Genomic DNA, 17,930 nt, shown 5'->3' with positions numbered 1-17,930 from the left:
CAGGTTCTGGGCCTGGAGTGAGCTTGCATGAGTTCTGTACTAATTTATTTAAATAATGGGGGAGGGAGTGTTTATCAGTGATTCCCTGTTTTCTAAGTTGGGTGTCATGATTGTAGTTAATAATAAGAGTGCTGAATTGCATGAGAATTTAAACAGCCTGTAGCAAGAAGTGAGAGTTGAACTCCTGGATTCCTTTTTCCAAGGACAAGGAACTTTCTCCCGAGATTTATGGCCAAATGATAATTGTGGGGGTTTGCTTTGGCGTTTTCACTAGGACTAAAAATTTATAAAATGGTTTAGAAGAAAACATTGTAAGTGTAGAACTGATATTCTAGAAATCAGCACATAATGAACAATAATGTTGCCCAGGGTCAGATCTCACGGTGTTTTAAATTTCTTGCAAATGGAGTAACAGGAAAAGTGAGACAATCCAGTGAAAAAGTCACCACAAGGGGTGATAGTTGAACTCTTATTCTTTCTGTTTCAATTCATCTTTCATCATCATTACAAAAAATTCAAAATATTCTGTTTTGTTATTGCCATTTTACCAAGTTTTTTTTTTTTAACAAAATAAAGGTTTAAAACTGCACTCTGTAACATAACCTTAACCAGTGCACCATAATATACTACCCTCCACCCAAAGTGGATCTCCTAATTACATCAAAGATGGTACAAAGATGATAGACTCTGCCCTCTAGCATGGGCATAGTTTGGGGGGCCAGGAAGGGCATTGCCCCCCCAAACTGCAAGCCTTGGACAGGTCTGGAATTTGCCCTCCACTCACCGCCTCATTGGCTTGTCTGGAGCAGCCCCCTGACATATAGAAGTCAAATTATGCCTATGCTTTTATGTAATAACCAAATATTTAATGCCAGATTTTCTGATACGTTAAGGCCGTTTTGTGCTGCTCTGGCAGTGAAAGCAGCCATAAAAGAGCTTTGAACAACTGCTTCAGAATTTCCTTATTTTAGGGAAACATAATGGTGACATAGAGCCGCTGAAATAACTCCTGAGCTATATATTCACCGCATAAGAAACATGGCAGAAGAAAAAAGTGTATGGCCCAGTCTCCTTTACAACTCAGTGATCCCCAGCTACCAGACTGGCTCAGTGGGGACAAGGGCAGCTGGAATAAAACACAGAACCATGGAGGTTTGGGGTAACATAAGTATAGAATTATAGAATATCATTGTTGAAAGGGACCGACCTCAGGAGGTCATCTAGTCCAACCCCCTGCTCAAAGCAGGACCAATCCCCAACTAAATCATCCCAGCCAGGGCTTTGTCAAGCCTGACCTTAAAAACCTCTAAGGAAGGAGATTCCACCACCTCCCTAGGTAACCCATTCCAGTGCTTCACCACCCTCCTAGTGAAAAAGTTTTTCCTAGTATCCAACCTAAACCTCCCTCACTGCAACTTGAGACCATTACTCCTTGTTCTGTCATCTGCTACCACTGAGAACAGTCTAGATCTATCCTCTTTGGAACCCTCTTTCAGGTAGTTGAAAGCAGCTATCAAATCCCCCCCTCATTCTTCTCTTCTACAGACTAAACAATCCCAGTTCCCTCAGCCTCTCCACATAAGTCATGTACTCCAGACCCCTAATCATTTTTGTGCCCTCCGCTGGACTCTTTCCAATTTTTCCACATCCTTCTTGTAGTGTGGGGCCCAAAACTGAACACACTACTCCAGATGAGGCCTCACCAATGCCGAATAGAGGGGAATGATCACGTCCCTTGATCTGCTGGCAATGCCCAATCTTATACAGCCCAAAATGCCGTTAGCCTTCTTGGCAACAAGGGCACACTATCGACTCATATCCAGCTTCTCGTCCACTGTAACCCCTGGGTGCTTTTCTGCAGAACTGCTGCCTAGCCATTTGGTCCCTAGTCTGTAGCAGTGCATGGGATTCTTCCGTCCTAAGTGCAGGATTCTACACTTGTCCTTGTTGAACCTCATCAGATTTCTTTTGGCCCAATCCTTTAATTTGTCTAGATCCCTCTGTATCCTATCCCTACCCTCCAGTGTATCTACCACTCCTCCCAGTTTAGTGTCATCTGCAAACTTGCTGAGAGTGGAGTCCACGCCATGCTCTATATCATTAATGGAGATATTGAACAAAACTGGCCCTAGACTGACCCTTGGGGCATTCTGTTTGATACCGGCTGCCAGCTAGACATGGAGCCATTGAGCATTACCCATTGAGCCCGACGATCTAGCCAGCTTTCTATCCACCTTATAGTCCATTCATCCAGCCCTTACTTCTTTAACTTGCCGGCATTAGGACACATTAGGGTGTCCTAATTATCATATCTGCCCCAAGCTCCACCATAGGGTTTGTTTACCCTTAAAACTGCAGCAGCTATAGCACTTTAGTAAAGATGCTACCTACACCAAGGGGGGAGCTTTTCCTGTTGTCATAGATAATTCATCTATCCAAGAGGCGGTTGTTAGGTCCACATCGACCTAGACTACACTGGGGGTTTGGTTGGTTTAACTGAGTTTCTTAGGGTATGGATTTTTCACATGCCTGAGTGATGAAGTTATACCAACCAAATTTCCTAGTGTAGATCAGGCTTCATGGAGAGAATGAGGATAACAGGAATTATATGCTCAGCACTTTGGAAAACCAGGTGGGTACCAAAATATGGATTTAGGATCCTATTTTTGAATATCTCAAATGAGGCACAGAGAGAATAAGTGATTTGTTGGAAGTCGTACAGATTTTCGGTATCAGAACCAGTGACAGAGGCTGGACATTGTGGCTCTCAATCCTGTGCTTCAGTTAAGGGACATCCTTTCACTCCCAGGGAAGACCCACCACATACTTTTAAAATGTGTGTGTTTTGATTCCAGCTCTGGCTGCACTTTCAACATGATGATAGTGCTTGATATGTTTGACATTTCACTATAAGTAGTTAATTTTTGATGAGAAATTGTTTGGGAGAAACATTTTAGTCATATTCTATTTACAATTAACAGGATTAAAACTGAATATCAGTGAATTAATTAAAGGAGAATGGCTATTAATGAAAAATGTTATGTTAGTCAAAACATTCTGCTGTCTTCAGGGAGCAATAATTTGCATTTTTCCAACTCTGCCTATTGTCACTGATATTTTTAAATTTAAATAGCAAGCACTGAAAGAAGATAGAATTGTTATTCATGCCAAGCACAAAAGTTGATTTTCATAACTTTTTATTTCAGTGTATTCACTATATATAGATTCAAACCCCCTTAATTTCTTCTGAGTTGAGTTCTTTATTAATTCATTATTGTAAGCACTTATTTTAGTTCAGTCAAATTTTGCTTCGATGTAATAGTTGAAATAATTTTCCATTGCATACTGGAAAATTCCTTCTAGTAAATAGGAAGAAAAGATCATGGTGACCCCTACAGAAATATACAAGATTCCTAAAACATAAAGTAAGTGTAATTTTAAAGTAAATACTGTACTTATCAAAGACAGGAAATGAGTAATAGAATATTCTTTCATCAAAGCCAACTCTAATGTCATGAATAATATAGAGAGACAAATTCTGTGCAATGAAACCGCATTTGTACTCACAGGGCAGAATTTGACAGATAATGTCACATGCTGGTTTTGATTTGTACTAAGAATACCTCTGTTAGATTTTTTTCTTGTCTTGTTCTTGCAATATAATATATTGTATCTAATCTTGCCAATATATATGATGTGCTTCATTTAAGCCACTCACATGGTTACAGTTACTTGAGTGGGACTCCTTGTGTGCTTAAAGTTAAGCACATCCATAAGTGTTTGAAGATCAGGCCCTTAGTATGAAAGGAGACTCAAAGAGCTTGGCTTATTTAGCCTAACCACACAAAGGCCTGGTCTACACTATGACTTTAATTCAGATTTAGCAGCGTTAAATCAAATTAACCCTGCACCCGTCCACACAACGAAGCCATTTATTTCGAAATAAAGGGCTCTTAAAATTGATTTCTGTACTCCACCCCTACGAGCGGAGTAGCGCCAAAATCGATATTGTCATTTCGAGTTAGGGTTAGTATGGCCGCCATTCGATGGTATTGGCCTCCGGGAGCTATCCCACAGTGCACCATTGTGACCGCTCTGGACAGCAATCTGAACTCAGCTGCACTGGCCAGGTAGACAGGAAAAGCCCCGCGAACATTTGAATTTTATTTCCTGTTTGCCCAGTGTGGAGAGCACAGGTGACAGATAGCTCATCAGCACAGGTAACCATGCAGGCCAATAATCGAAAAAGAGCACCAGCATGGACCGTACGGGAGGTACTGGATCTGATCGCTATATGGGGAGAGGATTCAGTGCTAGCAGAACTTTGTTCGAAAAGACAAAATGCCAAAACTTTTGAAAAAATCTCCAAGGGCATGATGGAGAGAGGCCACAGTAGGAACTCAGATCAGTGCCGCGTGAAAGTCGAGGAGCTCAGACAAGCCTATCAAAAAACAAAGGAGGCAAACGGTCGCTCCAGGTCAGAGCCGCGGACATGCCGCTTCTACGCCGAGCTGCATGTAGTTCTAGGGGGGGCCGCCACCACTACCCCACCTCTGACCGTGGATTCCGAGGCGGGGATAATCTCATCAGCTACACCTGAGGATTCTGCGGACGGGGAAGAGGAGGAGGAGGAGGATGAGCTTGCGGAGAGCACCCAGCACTCCGTTCTCCCCAACAGCCAGGATCTTTTTCTCAGCCTGACTGAAGTACCCTCCCAACCCTCCCAAGCCAGTATCCAAGACCACGACCCCATGGAAGGGGCCTCAGGTGAGTTTACCTTTTAAAATATAAAACTTGTTTTAAAAGCAAGCGTTTTTTAATGATTACTTTGCCCTGAGGACTTGGGATGCATTTGCGGCCAGTACAGCTACTGGAAAAGTCTGTTAACGTGTCTGGGGATGGAGCGGAAATCCTCCAGAGACATCTCCGTGAAGCTTTCCTGGAGGTACTCCAAAAGCCTTGCCACAAGGTTTCTGGGCAGTGCAGCCTTATTCCGTCCTCCATGGTAGGACACTTGACTGCGCCATGCTTGCAGCAAGTAATCTGGTATCATTGCCTGACAAAGCCTGGCAGCGTATGGTCCCGGTGTTTGCTGGCATTCAAGCAACATCCGTTCTTTATCTCGCTGTGTAATCCTCAGGAGAGTGATATCGCTCATGGTAACCTGGTTGAAATACGGGAATTTAATTAAGGGGACAGAGGTGGCCGTTCCTACTGGGCTGTTTGCCTGTGGCTGAAAAGAAATCCTTCCCTGCAGTTAGCCAAGCGCAGGGGGTGGGGGGGAATTGGCCCTGAGCTTTTCGCATTTAGCTAGCAGGGATCTTCCCTGATACCAGCCACGCGGTGGGGGGAGGCGTAAAGCGATCATCCCAGAGAATTCATGGCGGGGTGGGAGGTGTTAGTTTGGTTCCTGCAGGGATCTTCCCTGATAGCCACGCGGTGGGGGGAGGGATAAAACGATCATCCAGAGAATTGGATGGGGGGTGTTAGTTTGTTTTCTGCTGCTGAAGGTTAACAGGAAAACCGCAGCACTCAACGGGCTTTGCTTGGTATGTGGGAAAGGAGGGCACAGAAGCCGAAAGACAATGGCTTACCATGGCCGCATGCAAGCCGAATTCTGTTGCCCAAACTGCGTCTGTGATCTCTAGCAGCAAAGCCACAGGCACTCAATATTAAGAGGCAAAATGCGACCTTGCACAGAAATCACATGTGCTATGTAATGTGAATAGTGTTGGTCACCGTGAAAGAGTATAAGCATTGTTCTGCAAAATGTATCTTTTTAAAAAATTCTCTCCTTTTTTCCCTCCCTCCAGCAGTTGCAAATTCTTCAAGCCTCCCTCCTCAATCCCGAAGGCTATCTCAGATAAGGCGTCGGAAAAAGAAGACATGAGACGAGATGTTCGCAGAAATCTATGGAATCCACCCGCAGTGAAAGAGCTCATCTGAATAAGTGGAAGGACACGGTTTCAAAGTATAGGAAAGAAGCCAGTGAACGTGAGGACAGGAGGGACCAACGTGAGGACAGGAGGGACCAACGTGAGGAGAGGAGAGACGCTCGAGATGAGAGGTGGCGGCAGGAAGATCAGAGGAGGCAGGATGCAACGCTGGGGCTGCTGTGTGAGCAAACAGACATGCTCCGGTGTCTGGTGGAGCTTCAGGAACGGCAGCAGGATAACAGAGTGCCGCTACAGCCCCTGTATAACCCCTCACCCCCCTCACCATGTTCCATAGCCTCCTCACCCAGACGTGTAAGAACGCGGGGAGGGGGGAGGCTCCGTACACCCTCCCATTCCACCCCAGTGGACAGCCCAAGCAAAAGGTTGTCATTTTTTTAACCTTTTTTTCCCACCGATCCTCCTCCCAAACTCCACCCGGGGTCTCTCCCTCTTTTTATAATCAATTAATAAAGAATAAATGATTTTTAAACAATAGTGACTTTATTTCCTTTGAAAGCAAGCTGGGGGAAGGGGTAGGGTGGGTTCCTTACAGAGAATGAGTCAATAAAGGGGGTGGGTTTTCATGAAGGAGAAACAAACAGAAATTTCACACTGTAGCCTGGCCAGTCATGAAACTGGTTTTCAAAGCTTCTCTGATGCACAGCGCTTCCTGGTGTGCTCTTCTAATCCCCCTGGTGTCTGGCTGCGCGTAATCAGCAGCCAAGCGATTTGCCTCAGCCTCCCACCCCGCCATAAAGGTCTCCCCCTTACTTTCACAGAGATTGTGGAGCACACAGCAAGCAGAAATAACAATGGGGATATTGGTTTGGCTGAGGTCTGAGCAAGTCAGTAACGATCGCCAGCGACCTTTTAAATGGCCAAATGCACATTCTACCACCATTCTGCACTTGCTTAGCCTGTAGTTGAACAGCTCCTGACTCCTGTCCAGGCTGCCTGTGTATGGTTTCATGAGCCATGGCATTAAGGGGTAGGCTGGGTCCCCAAGAATAACTATTGGCATTTCAACATCCCCAACGGTTATTTTCTGGTCCGGGAAGTAAGTCCCTTGCTGCAGCCCTTTAAACAGAGTAGTGTTCCTGAAGACGCGAGCATCATGAACCCGTCCCGGCCAGCCCACATTGATGTTGGTGAAACATCCCTTGTGATCCACAAGTGCTTGCAGCACCATTGAAAATTACCCCTTGCGGTTTATGTACTGGGTACCCTGGTGCTCCGGTGCCAAGATAGGGATATGGGTTCCATCTATCGCCCCACCACAGTTAGAATCCCATTGCAGCAAAGCCATCCACTATGACCTGCACATTTCCCAGAGTCACTACCTTTCGTAGCAGCACCTCAGTGATTGCTTTGGCTACTTGCATCACAGCAGCCCCCACAGTAGATTTGCCCACTCCAAATTGCTGTCTGGCATTGCAAGTTTCCACAGGGCTATCGCCACTTGCTTCTCAACTGTGAGGGCTGCTCTCATCTTGGTATTCTGGCGTTTCAGGGCAGGGGACGGCAAGTCACAAAGTTCCATGAAAGTGCCCTTACGCATGCGAAAGTTTCGCAGCCACTGGGAATCATCCCACACCTGCAACACTATGCGGTCCCACCAGTTTGTGCTTGTTTCCCGGGCCCAGAATCGGCGTTCCACGGATAGAACCTGCCCCATTAACAACATGATCTCCAAAGCACCGGGGCCCGCGGTTTGAGAGAATTCTGTGTCCATGTCCATGTCCTCATCACGCTTGTCACTGCGCTGTCATTACCGCTGCCTCCTCGTCTTGTTTTTCTGGTCCTGGCTCAGCATAAACTGCACGAGAACACGCGAGGTGTTTACAATGTTCATGACTGCTGTCTTGAGCTGAGCGGGCTCCATGCTTGCCGTGGTATGGAGTCTGCAGTGTTCACCCAGGAAAAAAAGGCGCAAAATGGTTGTCTGCCGTTGCTTTCATGGAGGGAGAGGTGAGGCTGTACCCAGAACCACCTGCAACAATGTTTTTTGCCCCATCAGGCACTGGGATCTCAACCCAGAATTCCAATGGGCAGGGGAGACTGCGGGAACTATGGGATAGCTACCCACAGTGCAACGCTCCGGAAATCGATGCTAGCCCCGGTACATGGACGCACACCGCCGAATTAATGTGCTTAGTGTGGCCGTATACATTCGACTTTATACAATCTGTTTCCAAAATTCGAATTATATAAATTTGGATTAATCCCGTAGTGTAGACATATCCAAAGGCTGAAGGGAAGATATGATTGCTCTCCATAAATATACCAGAGGGATGAATACCAGGGAGGGAGAGGAATTATTTAAGTTAAGTGCTAATGTTGACATAAGAACAAATAGATATAAACTGGCCAACAAGTTTAGGCTTGAAATTAGATGAAGGTTTCTAACCATCAGAGGAGTGAACTTCTGGAAGAGCCTTCCAAGAGGAGCAGTGGGGGCAAAAAACTTAACTGGTTTCAAGCTTGAGCTTGATATGTTTATGGTCTGATGAGATCGCCTACAATGTCATGTAGCTGATCTGTGATTGCTAACAGGAAATATCCCCAACAGCCCATGATGGGAAACTAGATGGCAAGGGATCTGAGTTACTACAGAGAATTCTTTTGCAGGTGTCTGGCTGGTTTGACTTGCCAAAATGATCACCATATTTGTGGTCAAGAAGGAATTTCTCCCCAGGTCAGACTGGCAGAGACCATGGGTTTTTTTTTTTTTTTTGTCTTCCTCTGCAATGTGAGGCATGGGTCACTTTCAGGTTTAAATGCCTGAGTATAACAAATGCCTGAGACATAGGAGTGTGATATTGCCCACTACTGTGTGTTGGCCAAAGCAATTTAGTTGTACTTTGCAGAAGAAAAGTTGAAAATAAATAATCCAGTCTAATCTGGGTTGAATTGGAATTGGAGATTTTAAGAGAAAAGGTATGTCCTATTACTGATCCTTATTTTACAGTCCTCTTCAAAAAATCTACTTTAACTTAAAATAAAGAAACTGACATTTTGTATGAGCAGGAAGGGTACAGTCTAGGTGACAGTTATTTTCCTACTATTAATTGTATATAAGAATACTTATATCATTACATGAAAGTAATAATTTATGATATAGATTTATGATACACCAAGCACTGGCCTAAGGACCCGATTTCAAAATATCCTCTAAATTTAAGTGCCTGAGTTTCTGGGTGCCCACTTTAAGACACCTGGATATCCTGAAATTAGTGGACATGTTTAAGAATTTTGGTCTAAATGCATGAAGTTTTCCTTGCATTAATATAATGACTTATATAACTGACAAAAGTCATCTGATTCCTTTACAACTTGATGAAGAGAAAAGAAGGATAAAAAACCCTAGTGTGTGTCTCTGACCTAGTTCCTAACTGGCTAAATAATAACTTTCAATCCAAGCATGAGGCAGATCACACACTGTGAAATCAGTGGAATGAATCTGATGTTTGCTCTCATATTGAATGCTAGTTAAGAAAACAGGAAAAAGAGAACCTCTGACAGCCTCTTTGCTCCATTTATGGTTCTCAGAGCTCCATTCAAGTAGCAGAGAAGTCCCAGCCATCATCTTCCTGAAGTCTTTTTCAAATGTTCTATACACAACATACCTGACACAAAACCACAAGAGTAAGGAAATGTACAATTTAGGCATCTAACAGAACATATACTCCTCGACTCAGAGAGGGACACTGAAGCGCTCGCACAGCCACCAGACAAAGCACAGCACCCTTAACTCAGCCCAGTGGGGATGACAGAGTTCCAGCTCCTTCTTTGGCAAATGCTCTACCATGACAAACAGACCAGACTTTCTCAGTATTGCCCATTCTGCACAGCTCTGGAAAAATTACACTCATATTTGGGGAAGGGAATTCTGGAAGACTTGTCCCTTTCCTGTCTTTTTGCCCACACCTGCTGTGCGATAGGTAGAGATAAGTAAATCATAAGGCCTGGCTTTGAAGTTTCACATTCAGTCCCACGTGTTACAAATCTCTGTCGGCAGAGGAATTCTCTTTGTGCCAAACAATTCAGGCCATCTCACCCTCTCTGCAGTCAAGTCTTTCAGTTTTTCCATGGCACTTGGGTACCTCAAGGTGGACAATAGACTGAGGAATATCAAGCAATATTTAAAAGAAATGTAAGAATCTTATTTAGTAGCTTAAACAGATTATTCCTACAGCAGCACCTCAGAAATTGAAGCCATGTCACCGTGACCTAGGGGTCTGAGCCCCTCAGATTGAACAACCTAAGCACAGTAGTGCATGGTCAGCATTTGTATGGGAGGCCTCTCAGGAAAACCAGGGTAAGGTAGCTAGTACCCGGTGTTTGACTCAATACAGAATCTAGAGGAAAGGTATTAGGGTGATCTCATGGTGCTGAAGTTGTTGACTTCAGGATGAGATGCAAAACTGAGGCTTTAGCCACCTGTCAAAGACTCTTAAAATGTTAATTTAAAGCATATGGAAAACAGTGTAGAACTTAGAAACTTTAGAAACACTATGTTGGCCCTGTCATTAAAGCAAGCCATAAAGTATGCTGTTTCTATTTCCCATGCAAAGCTGAGCTTAAAGCAAGGGTCGGCAACGTTCGGCACGCGGCTCGCCAGGGTAAGAACCCTGGCGGGCCGGGCCAGTTTTATTTACCTGCTGACGCGGCAGGTTCGGGCGATCGCGGTGTGCTGGCCACGGCTTCTCGCCGACCTCATTGGCCTGGGACGGCGAACCGCGGCCAGTGGGGGCCACGATCGGCTGAACCTGCCACGTCAGCAGGTAAATAAAACTGGCCCGGCCCGCCAGGGTGCTTACCCTGGCGAGCCGCGTGCCAAACGTTGCCGACCCCTGGCTTAAAGTATGGCTCTGCTCTGGAGAGTGACTCTGTAATCATGAAGATCAGTGTTTATTGTAGCTCAGTTATGCCAATCAAGCGTGTTCTTCTCACAAGAGGTTTTTTCCCTGACCTACAGCTCCACATACATTACTTGTGCTTGTAAGAAAAAAAGCTAGTTTCTTTCTATCACATGCATTCTCACCAGTAAAAGATTCTGAAGGTTAAATGAGTCTTTCAGTAACACCTACACAGCTCATTGTCACCCATGGGTTCATACAAGTGTAACTGATTGGAATTTAGTAAATGCTATTATTCATACACAAGAAGGGACAGAATCCACACTTTAAACTCATATAGATGTGTTGGCTTCTCAGTAGTAAAGGGAGTAAATAAGCAGTAAAAACCCCAAACCCTTATTTTGTCGCTCAGGTCAGCAAACCTGTCTTGGAATATACACAGGAAAGGGATCTGTTGAATAAGATGTTAGCATTTTTACATAGTCCCTTTTCAGAGTAGAACTACACTTTACCATTTCTCTGAGGTGTGCAGTCATATGATTTTTATAAACATCTCAGGTGCTGGAAGCACTTGGCTCTCATGTGCCTCTCAGTAGCACTGGTGTATCTGTTGGTCTTTCTCCAGGCATGGGCACACCAACCTGTGTTACTCCTTTACCTACTGTTCATGACAACTGAATGCTAGTGTAGTGCATATTTGATCAATTCATAGATTTTAATGCCAGAGGGGGCCATTAAATCATCTAGTCTCGCCTGTGTAACACAAGCCATAAAATGTCACCCTGTTATCCCTGTATTGAGTCCAATATCTTGTGTCTGACTAAAGCACAGCTACTTGCTGGTTGCTCTCAGCCAACAGTATATATAAGTAATATAGCAGGAGCATTAGACATTATTCTTTTTGGTTGTGTAAGCTGGTAAAGTGATTCAGGAGAATGACAGACAGTCACAGCCAGCAAGGGCTTTTCCTCGAGGGATAATACCTATAACAAGAAAGCAAAATAAAAAAAAAAGGTACCACTTAACATATTCAGAAAAGGAAACACAACTCCTCAGGCTGCTGCTCAGTCCAGTCCTCTGACCCTGGGGCATAGCCTGACCTCCACTGCAGGCAGTCTTGTCTCCTGAGACATACTGTACCATATATAGGCAAGACTCTCCATAGACACCTAGAGCCATTCAATATGTGCATTTACACATGTGCTGTAGCTATATCCCTTCATTTGTCTTTAAATATGTATTTCTCCACATGTGACATAGGGATGTGATGTTGCCTTTTGCATGTATCTCTCTGTACTCTGCATTTGCTGTGGACATTTGTTCTGACTGAGCAGCAGGGAACTCTTTATGAAATAAATCTAAGTATAAACTAGTCCCAAGATGGGAAGATTCTTTCCTTTGGTCTTTTTAGATTCAGATTGTCTCTGGTTGTTGAATGGATATACACAAAGGGGAAAGGTTCCAGGAATCATCTCACTCATCCCCACGTGCCTTATGCTAGGAATCATCACAGTCTGTCGGTGACCAGGCCTAGAGCAGGAATCAGGCTTAGCAATCAGAGCAGGAATCAGAAGCCAGATGCTAGAACCAAGGATCACAGCTGGAGTCAGAGGCCAGAGCCAAGGACCAGAGCCAAAGTCAGAGTTTAGAAATCAGCGCCAAGGTCAGAACAGGGTTACCTGAAGTGAGGCAAGGGAGAGGCAAGACTGGAAATAAACAATCACAGGCACTATCACAACCACATGCAAATACTTGAGCACAAAGCAGTGCTGCTGCTGGGCTTAAGAGCTGGTTTGCAGAGCCTTCCAACCATTCAGGCAGTGTAGCTAATCAGGGAGCCTAATAGAGTCTAGCTGTACTCATTAGATTGCCTGGAGACGGGCTCTGCTGCATTCTCTGATTCTGGCACAGTCCCTCAGTTTGGGGCAACACAAGGACAACTCTTTGTCCCCCTGCCGGTGTATCAAGGAACAGAGCAGGCTCATAGTGGGATTCAAAGAATACTTTCAAGATAACACTGAACAGCACACTGATACACAGATACCCTCCCACCAACAGCACAAGAAGAAGAACTCCACATGGACTCCTCCTGAGGGTCTAAATGACAGTCTGGACCTATATATAGAATGCTTCCGCCAACGTGCACAGGCAGAAATTGTGGAAAAACAACATCGCTTGCCTCATAACCTAAGTCATGCAGAACGCAATGCCATCCACAGCCTCAGAAACCACCTTGACATTATCATCAAAGAGGCTGATAAAGGAGGTGCTGTTGTCATCATGAACAGGTCTGACTACCAAAAGGAGGCTGCCAGACAACTCTCCAATACCAAATTCTACAGGCCACTTCCCTCAGATCCCACTGAGGAATAAACTAAGGGCACATCTTCACTACCCGCCGGATCGGCGGGTAGCAATCAATCTATTGGGGATCTAGTGAAGACACGATAAAATCGATCCCCGATGGCTCTGCCATCGACTCCGGAAATCCACTGCGGCAAGAGGCGGAAGCGGAGTCGACGGCGGCGCGGCAGTGGTCGACTCGCCGCCGTCCTCACAGCCAGGTAAGTCGACCTAAAATATGCAACTTCAGCTACGCTATTCATGTAGCTGAAGTTGCGTATCTTAGGTCGAACCCCCCCCCCCCCCGCCCCGTAGTGGTAGACCTAGCCTAAGAAACTGCACCATCTACTCAGGACACTCCGTACACTAACACAGGAACAAATCAACATACCCTTAGAGCCCCGACCGGGGTTATTCTATCTACTACCCAAGATCCACAAACCCGGAAATCCTGGACGCCCCACCATCTCGGGCATTGGCACTCTCACTGAAGGACTGTCTGGATATGTGGACTCCCTACTCAGACCCTACACCACCAGCACTCCCAGCTCTCTCCGTGACACCACTGATTTCCTGAGAAAACTACAATGCATTGGTGACCTTCCAGAAAACACCATCCTAGCAACCATGGATGTAGAGACTCTCTACACAAACATCCCACACACAGATGGAATACAAGCTGTCAGGAACAGTATACCTGATGATGCCACAGCGCAACTGGTTGCTGAACTTTGTGACTTTATCCTCACACACAACTGTTTCAAATTTGATGACAATATATACCTCCAGACCAGTGGCACCGCTATGGGCACCCACATGGCCCCACAATATGCCAACATTTTTATGGCTGACCTGGAACAACGCTTCCTCAGCTCTCGTCCACTCATGCCCCTTCTCTATCTATGCTACATTGATGACATCTCCATCATCTGGACCCCTGGGAAGGAGACTCTGGAAAAATTTCACCAGGATTTCAACAGCTTCCACCCTACCATCAACCTCAGCCTGGACCAATCTACATGGAAGGTCCACTTCCTAGACACCATGGTGCAAATAAGTGACGGTCATTTTAACACCACCCTATACTGAAAACCCACCGACCACTATGCCTACCTTCATGCCTCCAGTTTCCATCCTGGACACACCACACAATCCATTTTCTACAGCCAAACACTGAGATACAACCGTATCTGCTCCAACCCCTCAGACAGAGACCAACACCTACAAAATCTTCACCAAGCATTCTCAAAACTACGATACTCGCATGAGGAAATAAGGAAACAGATCAACAGAGCCAGACGTGTACCCAGAAGCCTCCTACTTCAAGACAAGCCCAAGAAAGAAACCAACAGAACTCCACTGGCCATCACATACAGTCCCCAGCTAAAACCTCTCCAACGTATCATCAGTGATCTACAACCCATCCTGGACAATGATCCCTCACTTTCACAGGCCTTGGGTGGCAGGCTAGTCCTTGCCCACAGACAACCCGCCAACCTGAAGTATATTCTCACCAGTAACTACACACCGCACCATAGTAACTCTAACTCAGGAACCAATCCATGCAACAAACCTCGATGCCAACTCTGCCCACATATCTACACCGGCGACACCATCACAGGACCTAACCAGATCAGCCACACCATCACCGGTTCATTCACCTGCACGTCCACCATTGTAATATATGCCATCATATGCCAGCAATGCCACTCTGCTATGTACATCGGCCAAACTGGACAGTCCCTACGTAAAAGGATAAATGGACACAAATCAGATATTAGGAATGGCAATATACAAAAACCTATAGGAGAATACTTCAACCTCCCTGGACACACAATAGCAGATTTAAAGGTAGCCATCTTGCAGCAAAAAAACTTCAGGACCAGACTTCAAAGAGAAACTGCTGAGCTTCAGTTCATCTGCAAATTTGACACCATCAGCTCAGGATTAAACAAAGACTGTGAATGGCTAGCCAATTACAAAAGTTTCTCCATCCTTGGTGTTCACACCTCAACTGCTGGAAGAGGACCTCATCCTCCCTGATTGAACTAATCTTGTTATCTCTAGCCTGACTCACTCTTGCTTGCATATTTATACCTGCCTCTGGAAATTTCCACTACATGCATCCGAAGAAGTGGGTATTCACCCACGAAAGCTCATTCTCCAATACGTCTGTTAGTCTATAAGGTGCCACAGGACTCTTTGCTGCTTTTACAGATCCAGACTAACACGGCTACCCCTTTGATAGTGGGATGGGAAGGCTGCACTATCCTAAAGAATATTTTCTAGTGCACTGGTGACCTCAGGTACTATCCCTGATTGAGCTCCCAGTGGGGTGAGGTGGCCCCGTATTCTACCCTACTCAGAGATGTGCCTTACAGGCATTATGTAGCCTTTAGTGTTGAAAGATTTTCCTCAATTATTGTTATATATGTGCCCGTGTGGGTCACTTGTGTCCATGGAGAGTCCTGGCCCTGTCCTTTGACAGTGCTTACAGCTCTGTGAGGGGAAAGCCACGGGGAAGGCAACTGCAAGAGGGTGTGGCCTGCTTATTGCCCAGGGCAATTGTCATGGAGCAAGACTTATTATATTTTTCAGTCTCTCTTGGGTTCCTGGAGACACCCAACTGGTCATGAGATGGGGATACATTTTTTAAATGTAAATAATTGATAGCCTCTGGTAATACCCACCACAGTGTAGAAGAAAACAATAGATAGACTGTAGTTTAGCAGTGACTCTGCTTGCTAGATCTTTGGCAACCTCTACTGGCCCAAAAGAGAAATTGCACCAACAAGCATTTCTTGTACTTTTTCTGTTAATTGTTAGCCAAGACAAAGGGTCTTTCCAGTGGTGCAGCTGCTGTGCTTCAGCAAAGACATTACCTACACTGATGGGAGACGGGCTTCTCCCGTTGGCATAGGTAATCCACCTCCTTGATGACTTGTCTACACGCACAGCGCTGCAGCTACGCTGCTGTAGCCCTTAGTGAAGATGCTACCTATGCTGAAGGGAGAGCTTCTCCCATCAGCAGAGATACTCCACTTCCCCAACAAGTGGTAGTTATGTCGACAGGAGAAGCCCTCACCCCTGGGCGACATAGTTATACCGACATAAGTTCGTAGTGTAGACCATGTCCGAGAGGCATTAGGTAGGTCGATGGGATAATTCTCCTGTCGACCTAGAGCTGTTTACACTGGGGGTTAGGTAAGTTTAAATGTATTGTTCAGGGGTGTGGATTATTCACACACCTGAATGATGTACTCATTTCCTAGAATAGACCAGGCCTTAGCTAATATCTTTCTCCAAGTATCCCAGTATGTCTTATCTTCCCTCTCTGTCGTTTGACATTTAAGCTCTGTGTGGCAAGGGCTATTTTTGAGGTGAAGTGTCAAGCATAATGTTAGCACTTAAATGACAAAATGGGATTGACAACAGCAACAACTTGTTTAGGTTTTTACTTTTTAGAATTAAGTCAGCTATAAATTGTGTTGCTTCATTTTCTACAAACCCCCAAATCCCCCCCCCCCCCAAAGAAAGAAAAAATGGCTACTGTATTGGTAATAGTACTATACCGGCAACTAGCTTTAAGTGGACAATACTGGTGTACTCCTATTGCTACTAATTTCCTTATTTGATGGTTCATTTGATGGTTACCAATGAAAGGATGAAGAAAAGGAGGAGGGGTAAGGAGACAACAGAGAGGAATGGCAAAAGCCCAGAGTTAGCAACATGACACATCTGAAGAACCCTTCAGAAGAGGCAAAGTGCACGGACAAAGTGAGAGGAACAGGACAACTACTCTTGGGGCACAGTGACAGAGAGGTATGAGAGCCGTGAGAGGGAAACATCAGTCCAGATACTCAGGCAGAGAGAAAGAGAGTAGTATTTTTATTCTGACTGGAGTGTAGATTTCTTTGCTTACTTGCTGACTTTCTTTACATGTTGATTGTACTAAAGAAAACTAGCAAAAATATTAGGTGCGTTCAAGAGTTCTTTTTATTTTCCTTCCTCCATTTCCTAATTTAAGAAAGCCACATAAAAGAATACAGTGACAATACTATGGAAATAATATAGTTCATTTGAATGCTGGCACAAAGAGAATCATAGAATATCTGGGTTGGAAGGGACCTCAGGAGGTCATCTAGTCCAACCCCCTGCTCAAAGCAGGACCAATCCCCAACTAAATCATCCCAGCCAGGGCTTTGTCAAGCCTGACCTTAAAAACCTTTAAGGAAGGAGATTCCACCACCTCCCTAGGTAACCCATTCCAGTGCTTCACCACCCTCCTAGTGAAAAAGTTTTTCCTAATATCCAACCTAAACCTCCCCCACTGCAACTTGATACCATTACTCCTTGTTCTGTCATCTGCTACCACTGAGAACAGTCTAGATCTATCCTCTTTGGAACCCTCTTTCAGGTAGTTGAAAGCAGCTATCAAATCCCCCCTCATTCTTCTCTTCTACAGACTAAACAATCCCAGTTCCCTCAGCCTCTCCTCATAAGTCATGTGCTTCAGCCCCCTAATCATTTTTGTTGCCCTCCGCTGGATTCTTTCCAATTTTTCCACATCCTTCTTGTAATGTGGGCCCCAACACAGTGATGAGGCCTCACCAATGTCGAATAGAGGAGAATGATCACGTCCCTCGATCTGCTGGCAATGCCTCTACTTATACAGCCCAAAATGCTGTTAGCCTTCTTGGCAACAAAGGCACACTGTTGACTCATATCCAACTTCTCGTCCATTGTAACCCCTAGGTCCTTTTCTGCAGAACTGCTGCCTAGCCACTCGGTC

The sequence above is a fragment of the Malaclemys terrapin genome, chromosome 1, assembly GCF_027887155.1.
Source record: "Malaclemys terrapin pileata isolate rMalTer1 chromosome 1, rMalTer1.hap1, whole genome shotgun sequence".
NCBI lineage: Eukaryota > Metazoa > Chordata > Testudines > Emydidae > Malaclemys > Malaclemys terrapin.
The sequence above is the reverse complement of the archived record's forward strand: the minus strand, read 5'-3'. Positions refer to the sequence as shown.